This window comes from Cottoperca gobio, chromosome 13, assembly GCF_900634415.1.
Source record: "Cottoperca gobio chromosome 13, fCotGob3.1, whole genome shotgun sequence".
Lineage (NCBI taxonomy): Eukaryota > Metazoa > Chordata > Actinopteri > Perciformes > Bovichtidae > Cottoperca > Cottoperca gobio.
The window spans coordinates 13,820,718-13,833,555 of NC_041367.1; the positions used below are offsets into that span (position 1 = coordinate 13,820,718).

At 41.2% G+C, this 12,838-nt stretch overlaps 1 protein-coding gene across 1 annotated transcript in view; it reads left to right on the forward strand.

The window, feature by feature from the left end:
- LOC115017651 (rho GTPase-activating protein 32-like) overlaps nucleotides 1-10,467 on the forward strand; it is a 37,842-nt gene extending 27,375 nt beyond the window's left edge. Inside the window, exons 23-24 of the mRNA XM_029446291.1 lie at nucleotides 8,277-8,558; nucleotides 10,420-10,467. The gene's annotated coding sequence lies outside the window, so the exon portion shown is untranslated. The remainder of the gene's footprint in view (nucleotides 1-8,276; nucleotides 8,559-10,419) is intronic.
- Nucleotides 10,468-12,838: the final 2,371 nt, after the last annotated feature.

Consider the following 12,838-nt stretch of genomic DNA (forward strand, 5'->3'; position numbering starts at 1 on the left):
GAGACATGCTACCTTTCAGGATCCGGTTAAAGTCTTATTTTTCAACCGGGTACAAACTAAATGAGTGGAAAAACGGTTCTTCAGTGTCCCTCCCTCTAGGTCTACATCTCCGCTCGCTGCAGCGAAGGTTTTTAAGTAAGAAATATCTGAGCAAAAATTGCGTGCATGTATCTTGAATTGGAAGAAATGGTGAGCAAGTTCAGGTTCAGCAAGGAAAAGAACTTTCACCTGTATGAGAAATTATTCAAGAACATCTGGTGTTATCCAGATGCAGAGATGGGATGTGTGAAGCGTGTGGTGCCAAACACCAGCAGGTGCAAGGTGAAAGGACTGCCATATCTCCAGGGGCAGGTGATCTGCGGGATAATAGTTGCCCTACACACCTGAGGAGATTACTCTTTAGAATTGCACAGAATTGTGCATTATAGACTCTTTACATTCTGGAGGAACAATTTAAAATCTTTAATGGTTCTTTCTGTGAGTGCAGTCTGCAGATCTAGTAGTAATAAAGCACATGGCAGGAGATGTGTTTCTCTGGTTCACGGCACTTTAGAGGCGCCATAAAGAACCATTTTTGGTTGTTCATTATAGTCTAATGTTCCATTACAAAACATTATTGGAACTATATGAATGTACACTCTCATTGTTTCGTTGATGGATCTTGACTGTGAAGTGCAGAGCATATTTGAATAGTAAAATGGTGCAATAGAAGCCTGTACTTCTAAAAAAAGATATGAATCCTGCTGGGGCTTATTTAGAAATCTATATCAGTTTTTGTTCTTCTTGTGAATACGGATAAATAAGTATTGTCTTTGTGTGATTGTCTGATATTGTGCCTTAAAATAGATGTTTTAGTGAGCACATGAAGCAGCACCTCATCTTATTACAAGCTAAAGCATCCATTTGAAAATCTTTTCCTTGTTTGTGTGACGGAGGAAAAGTCTGATCTGCACTCTACACTTTCTGGCTTCGGTGCCACATTGTCGTCGGTGTTGATGGGTAGGAGATGAGTTCCACAAGAGCTAAACAAGTAGATGGCAGTTTCTACTTTTAGGCACGTTCCTGTTATCTTTTCAACATCTCACTGATTATGTAGTTAGGAGAAGCTGCAGCCTTCTGTGCCACAAACACTCGTGTATTTCAGATTTTCTATCCAACCAATGCTTGTTTGTAAGACGTATTTGTTGCCATCTATAAGAGGAAGAGGAAGAAATTTGGTCAACACACGTCTCAGTCCATTTCCCTCGGTGTTGTTGTTGTCTGTTCTTGCACTCGTAGCTCTGCCAGGTGGCTTGTAGTCCCTGTCGTACTGGAGAGCAGCATTTATGCATTGTTCGTTTACAGTTTCTTTGTGAACTTCACAATAGTTGTGCAGAACAAAATAAGCATAAATTAAAAAAAGGGAAAGTCCTCAAAGCCGCACACTGTCCCTTCCAACGTCCGCTCCACGTAGGGCTGATAACGCCGACTAGACATGCCGCTCTCAAATCGCTCAAACAATAACTTGCCTTCTGCTCATGTATGCAGTAGTATTATATATTAAAAAAAAGTATCATTATTAAATGCAGATTTTAACTACACAGCAGCTGCTAGCATAAACAACAAGGTCAACAACGGCTGCGATTCGTTATCCATGTTGAATTAAACACTTGCAGTCGCACGGTAATCGAGGTTGATGTCGTTTGTTTTCTTCGGGGAAAGTGTTGCATGATAGGGGCGTGGCGAATCAGGGAAGGACACGTTGTGAATGACAAGACCCAATCAAGAAGGGGAAGTGGGTGTCTGCGTCATTGTTTTCTAAAGTCTCTGTTTTTGTCACTAAAACTGGGTCAGCAGTGTTTTCAAATGTCTCCAACTTAGGGGCTCAAACACCAGAGTAGTGTGGATGCTAGGCATAGACGTAGCAAAAGTTATGTGTTTTTAAAACAAAAAGGTATTACTGTGGATGTAGTCATGGAGATCCTCTATCGCTCACTTATTTACTTAATTAACATGACAATGGAGTCTAATTTAATTAAAGCCACCAAGTAAATCTTGCACTTCAGACATACAATTAGGCCCTGGCTATGGGCAGAACTATATATCTTTTATTATTTCATTCAAGTGTATCCATGGTTTCTGAAATAGAAAATCAGCCGCTTTTTAGAGGGGGGAGTGGTGGCGGGTGAAGCAGAGCAGGGACGCAATGCTTAATGATTGAATAAGTGATTAGACCTCAGGTTTACACAAAGGCTCCTCACTCGCAGTAATGGCTGTCTGTCAGGGCTCGGTTTTCTAATTTGACATTCACATGCATATCAAAGTGACTAAGCAACCAGAAGACTGAGTACTGGCCCACACAATGAAAGGCTCGGTTTGTGTTGCAAATAATGCTCTTGACCTTTTAACTGATGAATAATAAACGGAGAAACAGAATGTAATTATCCAAAACATTACAGTTGGTTCAAAAGGTAACCACCAGTTGAATAAGCTTTAGCCATGTGAATCCATTTGGGACATTTACTTGTAAATGATACATCTGTTATTTTTGGGGCATGCCTCTCCGGTTCTGAATACAGTTTGATGATTTAGAATTTCGCAAAACATTTAAAACCATAAGGCATCACTAATGAGGAAATAAGAACAAAAGCCACAGAATTCAAACGGTTCCAGTCAACAGAGAGTGGGTTTTATCCACACAAAAAATCTCCCCATCTGGATCACTGAGCATTTTGTGAACCCATCAGATGAGAGGCCAGAGTAAACAAACCCATGTTCAGTTGCTGTGCAGACATTGAGTCACTGTTGCTAATGTTGTTGCCACTGCTGCAGGTGGACACACTGTACTAAACTTATGGTTGGTCAGTGACCCTAAAGTCAGACAGGTGAGATAGTCAGGCTATGAAAATGATATGTTAGAAAGGAAACGTAGAACTGAGCAGAAAATTAATTACAATGTAGTCGTTTAACGGACCAGAACAGGGAGCATCACTTGCTTCAGGCTCTACGTTCTGTAATTTCCCAAGTATTCAACTTAATTTATCCCAGCAGTATTTAAGTTCTATGTTGAGAAAATGTTAAGCATGCTTAGTTATGATCTATTTTTCTGACTAGATTGGACTAAATCAAATGTGCTTTAGGGTAAAGGCATAAATGTTTTCTAAAGTATTTCTAAAGTCACAACAAAACCTATAACAGGCAATACGGTTAAAAGTAAACTAATTGCATTTGTTTATGTTTCATGCTTTTTTCATAATACTAATAAGATTAACGTTTGTGGTGAGCTCATCTTCTTCATCTTATGAATTAATGCTCTAATAGAAGTTCACCCAGCTTCCAGAAAAAACATCTACTTCACTAATAATTAGATATAAATAAAGCAGCACATTATATATACATATAGAGCTAAACAAACCTCGACCATATGGAGCAGGAAGTGACTTCAATAAGGGTCTAATGATGTGTTTAAAGGTGATTATTGACATAGTTACTGAAGGCTTAAAATAAAATTCATAAAATAACATAAAGCTAATAATACTCTTCAAACTACTACTATTCCTCAAATACTAATTAACCGCTGTAGAAAAAGGATTTCTTGTTTCCATTAACTTGTCTCTTTAGTTCTTTTCTGTACACATTTTTCTTGTTTCAATATCTCAGTTTTCTTTTGTTCAAAATCACAATGACATAGAAAGAGTGCGCTAACACTGGGCACAGTGAATCTCAGGCTTTCATGTCTTAAAATGAATACCCAGTGATAGCAGAAGAATTATGCCTCAGATGATAGCTTTCCTCTACATGTGACAATTTGAACTCAGTGCAGATGTGTAGAGATGACCACACCAGCAAACTGGATAAACAGATCTGCTCCACATTGTTTACCAAGCAAAATCAGAATCCTTTGCACAGCTGAACAAATGAAGTGAATACCAAACACTTCTCTCTATTTGTCTGTAAACCTCTATATCCAATCTTTCTTAAGCAGTGCTGCCCTACAAAGCCAAAACATAGTAACTAGACTCATTGTTATCTTACTTACCATGAAAATTATTACACCATAAAAATGCTTTTTTGGCAAACAAAAAAATAACAAAACAATTTCACAAAATCTAGACGGCAGAGCTAAAAAAAACAATCTGCAGTGACTGCGCTACAGCTGGCTTGCTAGTGAGATAGACATAGGCCACTTTTACCGTTTCATAGAATTGAAAAATGAAATGCGATGCTCCAACATCATTGGATGTCTTATAATGAAGTAAAACATGTGCCTCTCTGCTTTCCGCCAGGCGCCTACCACTCTACTAACAACCCAAGCAAACCAACAAATAGCTAGCTAGCAACCCCGGCCGGGGAGAAACAGGACATCAGGTAAGTGGGAAAAATACTGGAAGAAATATACAAACGAATGGGAAAGAATGGATACAACGTGTGGCTAGGGGTGATGCCAACGTTTTTTTTGTCGGTACTGCGAATGCAAGATTTACAAGCGCCACATTGATCTTCAAAACCACGGCAAAAACTCAGAAACACATTTAAAATGCTTCTACCTTCTCATACTGCTGTTGACTGTGTACATTGTTTGACAGACAGCATTTTGACCGGGAATCACCTGGGAGAGCAAATTGAACAGATGGACACCAAACTGCACAGGACAAAATGCACCACACTCATACAACACATAATCGTACCAGACATGGACAGTCTTTATTTGTCGATGAAAGTATCGAAGTGGGAATGAAAAAACATCTTGCTGTTGTAATACAATACTAAAGACAAACACAACAATGCAATGTGTCTACTTTTGCTGGTATCATTTACTTAGATGGTGGAGATGCCAATTCAATTCGGGTCAGAACCAAGGGATGCAACACTATGTCCGGCAACTCACTTCTCACAAAGTTTAGAGAGCACGACCCCAACGTTGTTTAAAATATGTGTACGCAATTCGATTCAGCTGTGCTCCATGCAATGCTTGTTGCGCGAAATGTGGAATACCAGATTTTGCAAACGTACGCATGGTTTTTACTCTGTATTCTCCGTTGGAGAAGTTCCACTAAAAATTCTCCAACTTTCAAGACCTAAGTTGGCTAGCTGTCAGTGCGTGCCTGAATCAAGTGCTCAACCTGTAAAAAGAGCTCAGATTGCACTTGTAGTTGGCAAAGTACAAGGACCAAAACTACAGTGCAGACATTTTGTTTCAGATGTACACGGATCCAGTCAACAAACTTTACTTAATGTTCCTTCAGCTCATCGACCACGAGTCTAACTGATGGAAAAAGATGTTTCAGTAGAAAAACTCAAATCCATGCAAGCTTTTCCACAAGCTCATCGAGTTCTATCTCAGCTTGCTACAGCAAGTCACACAAATCAGCACGGTGGTTGTGGAGAGCTTAAGGTGGTCAGAGATCATAGAATTTGAGGTTGCAAAGAAGTCTGAGTGAATTTGCAAAGCAAATAAAACAACGTCTGCCTCCCAACATGCAGCAACTCCAATCTCTCAAGGCCCTGAGTCTATCTACGGCAGGGGTCTCAAACTCAATTTACCTGGGGGCCGCTGGAGGTAGATTCTGGGTGAGGCTGGGCCGCATCAAATATTCCACAAAAAAAGGGTTTCTATTATTCCAAAAAAAAGTACAACTGATCCAATCTTCTCAATCTTTAATAATAACAGTTCAGAACATGAACGGTTCTTCAGAACATATGCTTCTCTAACCTACTCCTTGCTGCCAGAGACCTGGCAGCGCTTCCTCTTACACAGCTGAGCCACATTTGGCTTGAGGGAGGAAGCAATTGAGACCCTCAGTATGGCTTGAAGATGTTCATCAGTAAGTTTGGACCTGTACTTTGACTTATTATAGTTCATGGTGGAGAAGAGCTTTTCACACAGATATGTGCTCCCAAAAAGGCACATGGTCCGCTTGAACATCCTGGAAAGCTCAGGGAAGGTGGGGGGCAATTCTCTCAAAAATTGTCCGAGCTTGTCTGCTTTTCCACTCACCTCCCTGAACTTGGCTTTGAGTTCAGAATTGCACTGCAGGTCAATGAGCTCCATTTGAAGCACAGGAGGGGCATCTTGCACATCGAAGGAGAAGGGGTCAGCAAACATTTGAAAATTGGCTCTGTGTGTCTTGAAGTCTGCAAACCTGTGATCAAATTCCTCCTGTAGCTTTACAATGGCATCAGCATACTTCTCACCACTGAATGGTGTGCCCACATCCATGAGTGCCTTGCATGCTGGGAAATGGCAGAGGTTTGTCTGAGAGAGCTGGGCTTTCCATAACACAAGTTTTGTGGAGAATGCTCTGACGTTGTCATAGGCAGCACTGACAAGCTGCCCCTGGCCTTGTAATTTCTTGTTCAGTACATTCAGCTCCTGTGTGATGTCAACAAGAAAAGCTAAGTCCATGAGCCATTTGGGATCACTTAGCACAGGAACAGCCATCCCATCCTTCTCCATGAAGGCTTTCACTTCTGCTCTCAACTCAAAGAACCTCTTCAAGACGTTTCCCCTGCTGAGCCAACGTACCTCGGTGAAGTAGAGCACATCCTCATATGCTGACTCTATTTCCTCCAAAAAGGTGCGGAACTGGCGGTGCTTTAAGCCCCTGGATCTGATGTGGTTGATGCATTTCACAACAACAGACATCACATTGTCAAACTTCAGACATTTGCTGCAAAGGGCCTGCTGATGAATAATGCAATGCAGAGCAATGGCCTCCTCCACACCCTCATCTCCCAGTTTTCTTTGAACAAGTGCCACCAGTCCATTTCTCCTCCCTGTCATTGATGGCGCTCCGTCGGTTGTTATTCCAGCAAACCTCTTCCATGGTAAACCGGCATCCACAATGGCCTCACACAGCTGGCGGAATATTTCCTGAGCGGTGGTCTGGCCATGCATTGGAATCACTGAGCAACTCCTCCATCACTTCAAAATTGTCGTCAACACCGCGGACATACATTGCGAGCTGCGCAGTGTCAGTGATGTCTGTGCTCTCATCAAGAGCGACTGAGTATGCACGGAAATGTTTAGCTTTCTTACGCAGTTGATCGTATATGTTACCCGACAGGTCAGAAATGCGCTCTGCCACTGTGTTGGCTGAAAGGCTGATGTTGCTTAACTGAGCCTTCTTTCCGGACAGACTATACTTGCAGCCTGTAACATACACTTTTTGATGAACTCGCCGTCTTTGAATGGCTTTCCCTGCCTTAGCAATCATCTCACTCACCACGTAGCTAGCTTCGACTGCCGCATCGCTCTCTTTGCTTGCTTTCTTGAAAAGATCTTGTTGCCTCAGTAGACATGTTTTAAGATTGGCGACCCGGTCCTCTCTCTCATCTCCCTGGTATTTTGCATACTCCTCAGCATGTCTAGTTGAGTAATGACGTCTGATGTTGTATTCCTTGTGCACCGCAACTTTCTCTGTGCATATAAGACATGTCGGGATGCCCCTGTGCTCAACAAAAAAATATTCCGTCTCCCACTTTTCCTGAAATTGTCTGTGCTCGTCGCCAACCTTTCTCTTCACGGCAGGGTTTGAGAAAGACATGACGGGCTGGGTGACGTTGCTGTCACAAGCCTGAGCTATGGTAGCCTATAAGTGATTAAAACAAATATAAAACGCCCAAGGCAACGACTCGCGGGAGAACACGCACGGGCCACACTAACACTAAACTTTGATGTCAAGTAGGGGGCCACAAAATATCGTCCAGCGGGCCGCAATTGGCCCGCGGGCCGCGAGTCTGAGACCCCTGATCTACGGTGTTCAGTGCTCAGAAAAACCTCCAACTAGCATCGTCCGTCATTTCTTCGACGGTACACAGGAGACCTCAGCATACTTGATCAACAGTGGCAAGTGCTGGACATGCTTCAGTGGGAGAGTTAAGAAGACTGCAACCAAAACATTTTCTTGGCTCCGCTACGACCAGGAGAAAGACACAATGCTTTGTTTCACCTGACTGGAGTTCCTGGAGAAAGCACACAGAAGTTCAAATAAAATTCAATTTCCATGAAATAACTTTGAGGCTTATTAGTTGAATGATGATTGTTGACGTATCGTTACTGTTACGTTGACTAGTTTTCTGTTTATTTGCTAGATAGCTAACTGAAGTTAGTGAATGTAATTATGTCTCTTACCTGTCAGTATCACATGTCTTAGCTAGATAACATTACAGCTAGCCAACTAGTTACAGCAACCTCACAAGTTTATATTTGTGCATGCATGCATAATATTGTCATTTTCAGTGATTTTTATGTAATTCTGGATATATTCTTAATACCTATGTTGATTTTCTTTCAGCACATCCTCCTTTTCTCGAAGTTCATGATAACAGCAAAAGGCACCAACACTTCACAGTAGCTAAAGAAGCCAGAGGCTCTGAAGCGTCTGTTCCTCCAGTATCTGAAGGAATACAAAGGATGGATGAGGCCCTGCTGCGCTTCAAGATGACAAACATCATGCACGCCCCATATAATGTGGTGAAGGAGGAGCTGCAGTTCACAGTTTAGGACGCCGCTTGGCCTCATCATCAGGACTGAAGGGGAAACTTCCAGACTGCTATGAATCTGACAAGAAAAAAAAGTGAGCTATTAAGCCATTCTGATTGATGGGCCGACGTACAACACTACTTCAGAGAATGAACTGATCTATGTTCCCTTTTTGTTAATGGAGGGGCCAGTAAATGCTTACTTGTCCATCCAAGATGTAAAGCATAGCATTGCAGTTGAGATCCTGGATACAATCCCTGCAGGTAGAGATGAAGGATCTCTTGAGAATCTTAATTTTAAATTAATGTTTTTTTCCCATTATAATGATTTCCTTTTTATTCTTATTTTTGTTTAGCTTTTGAGGAAGCTGGCATGAGTGATTGGCCAGTTGGTGGAGTTTGGTTGTAATGGGGAAGCGATGGATGTGTGCTGCAGAAATGGTGTGGCAGCGCGTCTGCAGCAGGATATAAACCATCTCGTCTTCATCCATCGATTTTAGAGCTTGGGTTTATCAGAACTGTCGAAACCCACCCCAAGAAAGAGAAGATGCAGGAGATGCTCAAGAACGTCTATTAGCAATACCACTACTCCCCCAAGGCTGTCAGAAAGCTTTGCATGATTACAAATATTTGAAGGCTAAAGCCTATCCTATCCATTTCAAGTTAATCACGTTACCATTTGACCAATAGACTATAGTTCCAGCAATATAGTAATGATATTATAATTGTATTAATTTACAGATTGTATGTGACAGCTATACGGTCGTCTTTGCCCATTTACAAAACACTGCAAGTGCGGAGAGGAACCCCAAGCCTTCAGCTGCAGTCATTGGCGGGGCCATAGAAGTAACTGACTACTGAAAAAACCTGTCCTCTTTCTCCACTTCATGAGTGATGTTTAGTAGAGGTGTCACGATTTAGATTCTAAATAAAAAGTCAATCGAAACAAGCTTTCCATTTCGATCATCGGAATCAAAAGCCGGTATCAGCAATCCTCTCAGTATTTTCTTTCTCTCCAGCGCCTCCTACTTGCGCACGTCCAAAGAAAAAACATCAAAACTCATGACGACACAGTGCAGCTTACCAGAGCCTGCAGCTAAAAGACAACACAGTGCAGCTTACCAGAGCCTGCAGCTAAAAGACAACACAGTGCAGCTTACCGGAGCCTGCAGCTAAAAGACAACACAGTGCAGCTTACCAGAGCCTGCAGCTAAAAGACAACACAGTGCAGCTTACCGGAGCCTGCAGCTAAAAGACAACACAGTGCAGCTTACCGGAGCCTGCAGCTAAAAGACAACACAGTGTAGCATATTGGTAGCCTGCAGCTGCACCATGGCCACTGCAGGAGTCGGCGATGTCAGAGAAACAGAACCGGAAAATCTTTGTGCTTCCCCGAGGTCACAGTTTAGCAATATCTTGCCTTCCTTGTGAGTTATGTAAACAACACGTGTGTTGTTGACAGAAAAATGTACAGTTCAGGATCTTGTGGCTTTTTGCTGGTGAGGAACTAAAGTGTATTTGTTAATTACCTTTTTGCCATCTATTGCCTTTGTTTTGTTTTGTGTAGCCGACAGTTTGTTCCCTGGTGAAGTTAATTATTGGTATTACATTTTATATACATTTTATAAATTTGACCAGATGGCCTTAGTGTGGTACATTCCCAAACACATAAGGTGGATATATCAGCTTGATACTTTTTATAGCCTATTTTTTTTTAAATGCAAATGACAGTTCTCAGGGCATAAAACCAATTATATGTTGATCTTTACGAATCCAGACTTGAATAATGGCATAGCCGTCTGTGCTGTTAAAAATGTTTAAATCGAATTGCGAATCATGTCAGGTTTGTTAAATGAGTCAGGTGTGCAGAACATGGTTTTAGATAAATCTGCTGAGTTGTTCAGAAATTCTTTCCACTTTTCAATTAATATAAAATTAAAATTTCTGTGTTTTCAGAGAAAAGGCAAGAACACCCCCCCATGGAGGTGTATTTAATCCTTCCAGTCAACACAGCAGTGCGTGAGTGAGGATTTTCAACAATGAAGAGAGTGAAAACTGATTGGAGGTCAAGTCTCTCCTCCCTTCAGCTGCAGAAGCCTCCCCCCCCCCCCCCCCCCCCAACTGTAGAAGTTTAACGGCGAAGCTGCAGCGTACAATGCAACGGCACGCTGCTTTGAGCTGACGCCCTGTTTTTATTCATTACTGTTGCTCACTTTGAAAGTACCGTAATGGACGAGGAACAGCTGATTCATGAAGTCGAAATGATGAGTTGACTATACGATGCCTCCTCACAACAAACACCTAAATAAGTTGTCAGCTGGACTGGTGTATCCTTATCAAGGTAAATGACCATCACTGAAAACAACCTTGCTGTTTCTAATTTCTAATAAATATCACAATACAAAATAATTTCTTTTCTAATAATTACAAATGTAGGAAGATGGCAAAAAGGCTATTACCCATCTTTAAAGTAGTTACGTCTCCAGTCTTGAGCGCAGAGCTGATGGGTATATGGTTTTTGGTGGACTATGAAAAGTGGAAATGTCAATGAAGATTTAGGAGTGAATGGAATCAGAATTTTAAGTGGATAGAATATGACTCATCAAATGCTTATTGTTGCTCATCGTTTGTCTTTGCCCGTCTTAAGGTCCCTAGTAGCCCCTAGTGTTGATAGGCTATTGCTTTTGATGTGTAACCAATCAGATAGTGCTGTAGGCGGGGCATTGAGGGAGACTACAGAGTGGTGACAACAGACAGAGAGAGGCCCGCTGCTTCAGAGCCAAAGTAAGGCATTGTTGAATTTATTTATTTTATATGCAATCGGATGAAACTAATTCTGATAATTATAATAATGCTGAATATCAGAGCCAATAATCGGTCGAGCCCTACTTTTTAGGTTTTATGTAGCGTCTGAGAATTAATAATGTATATAAGGTTTTAGAACGTATACAGTTTGGCTAAGAGACTTCACACTTTTTTGTTTTAATCTTTAATTGTTTCTGCAGTTACTCTGTCTTTGTAAGGCAGTGCAGTGTTACTATCTTCAACTCTTATTTCAAAGGAGAATGACTGCAATGGTCACAGAGCATGAAACAGATAATTGTTTTAACTTATCCGCATCTTCCCAAATGGAATTGAATTTTAAATTCAAGCTGATGAACTTCACCCCATGATGCCTTTCTTTCCAGGTGGAGGCCCTGCGTTTGAATTCAATGCACATTTAATTAAAACATGTAACTTTTAATTACCTAACTAATTAATTTAAAAAGTGAAAATAGACTCTCGGAGTGATAAATTATTAAGGTGCCAATGTTCCTGCAGCAACTCACCGGCTCACCAAGGCTCCCTGTGACTGACTTCAAGGCTGTGTACAGACCTTTTTTTAAAAACTGTAACAGGCTGTCCCACAAAAATAGAACACTTTCATATGCTGAGAACAGAAACACACACAAAACATAAGTGGAAAAACATCCATCGAGGCGTTGCAGTGCATCTGAAAGAAGCTGGGTGACTAAATAAACTTGTAATGCAACAATAGCATTTTTACGTCTATCTCAAAAAGATAATCAGGAACAGCTATCGCTGTGTTTCAAATTAAAAATTGACTTTAAATGAAAATTAATTATGCATCAACAATGCTAAATACGATAGAAAGATTATATGCAGACGTAGCAGAATAAAAGATGAGAGGAGAAGATTGGGAAATGTTTGCCTTGCTTATTGTATCTGGGTGGTGGCTATGAAGCGGAACATCAATGTAAATTTGGCAAAAGAAAACTTGTCTTTGCGTCTGCAGAAAGAAGTCACCTTGAGATTTTAGTTGAGGGAACTTCAGAGGATGCTGCTTGAAGCTTAGGCTCAGCAGATAATTACAGATTTCCTGTCTGAAACAGGCAACCTTTTTTTGGGGAGGGTGAGATTTTTTTTTATAGCTTTTTCTAATTAATCACACCTAAAACTTCCACATCAACATCTAGCATATTTCCTCCCTCTGGTAACATCAATCTCTGATTAAGTATCAGAGTATTAAACATCAAGCAGACATCGCTGACATTAGAGCCTATAGTGCTGTTCACAGCATCTTTCAGGTTTGGAGTTAATCACCTCACAAACACGCGTCTCTTCTCCCTGACACTTTCATACAGGATTAACTGGCTGGTTGTGTGTGCTTTAATTAATGCAGATTTCTCTGGGTCATACTGTAGCAGTCAGAGATAATTGTGTTGTGGTTATCACAGGCTTCAGGTGCTTGTCCTTCATCACATTGTTTGAAACTACTAGCTCATCTGTTTCACAGAAAATGACTTGGCATGTGTGTGTGTGTGTGTGTGTGTCTGTGGACAGATTTTTGTGATGCAAGATACAGTCATGAAAC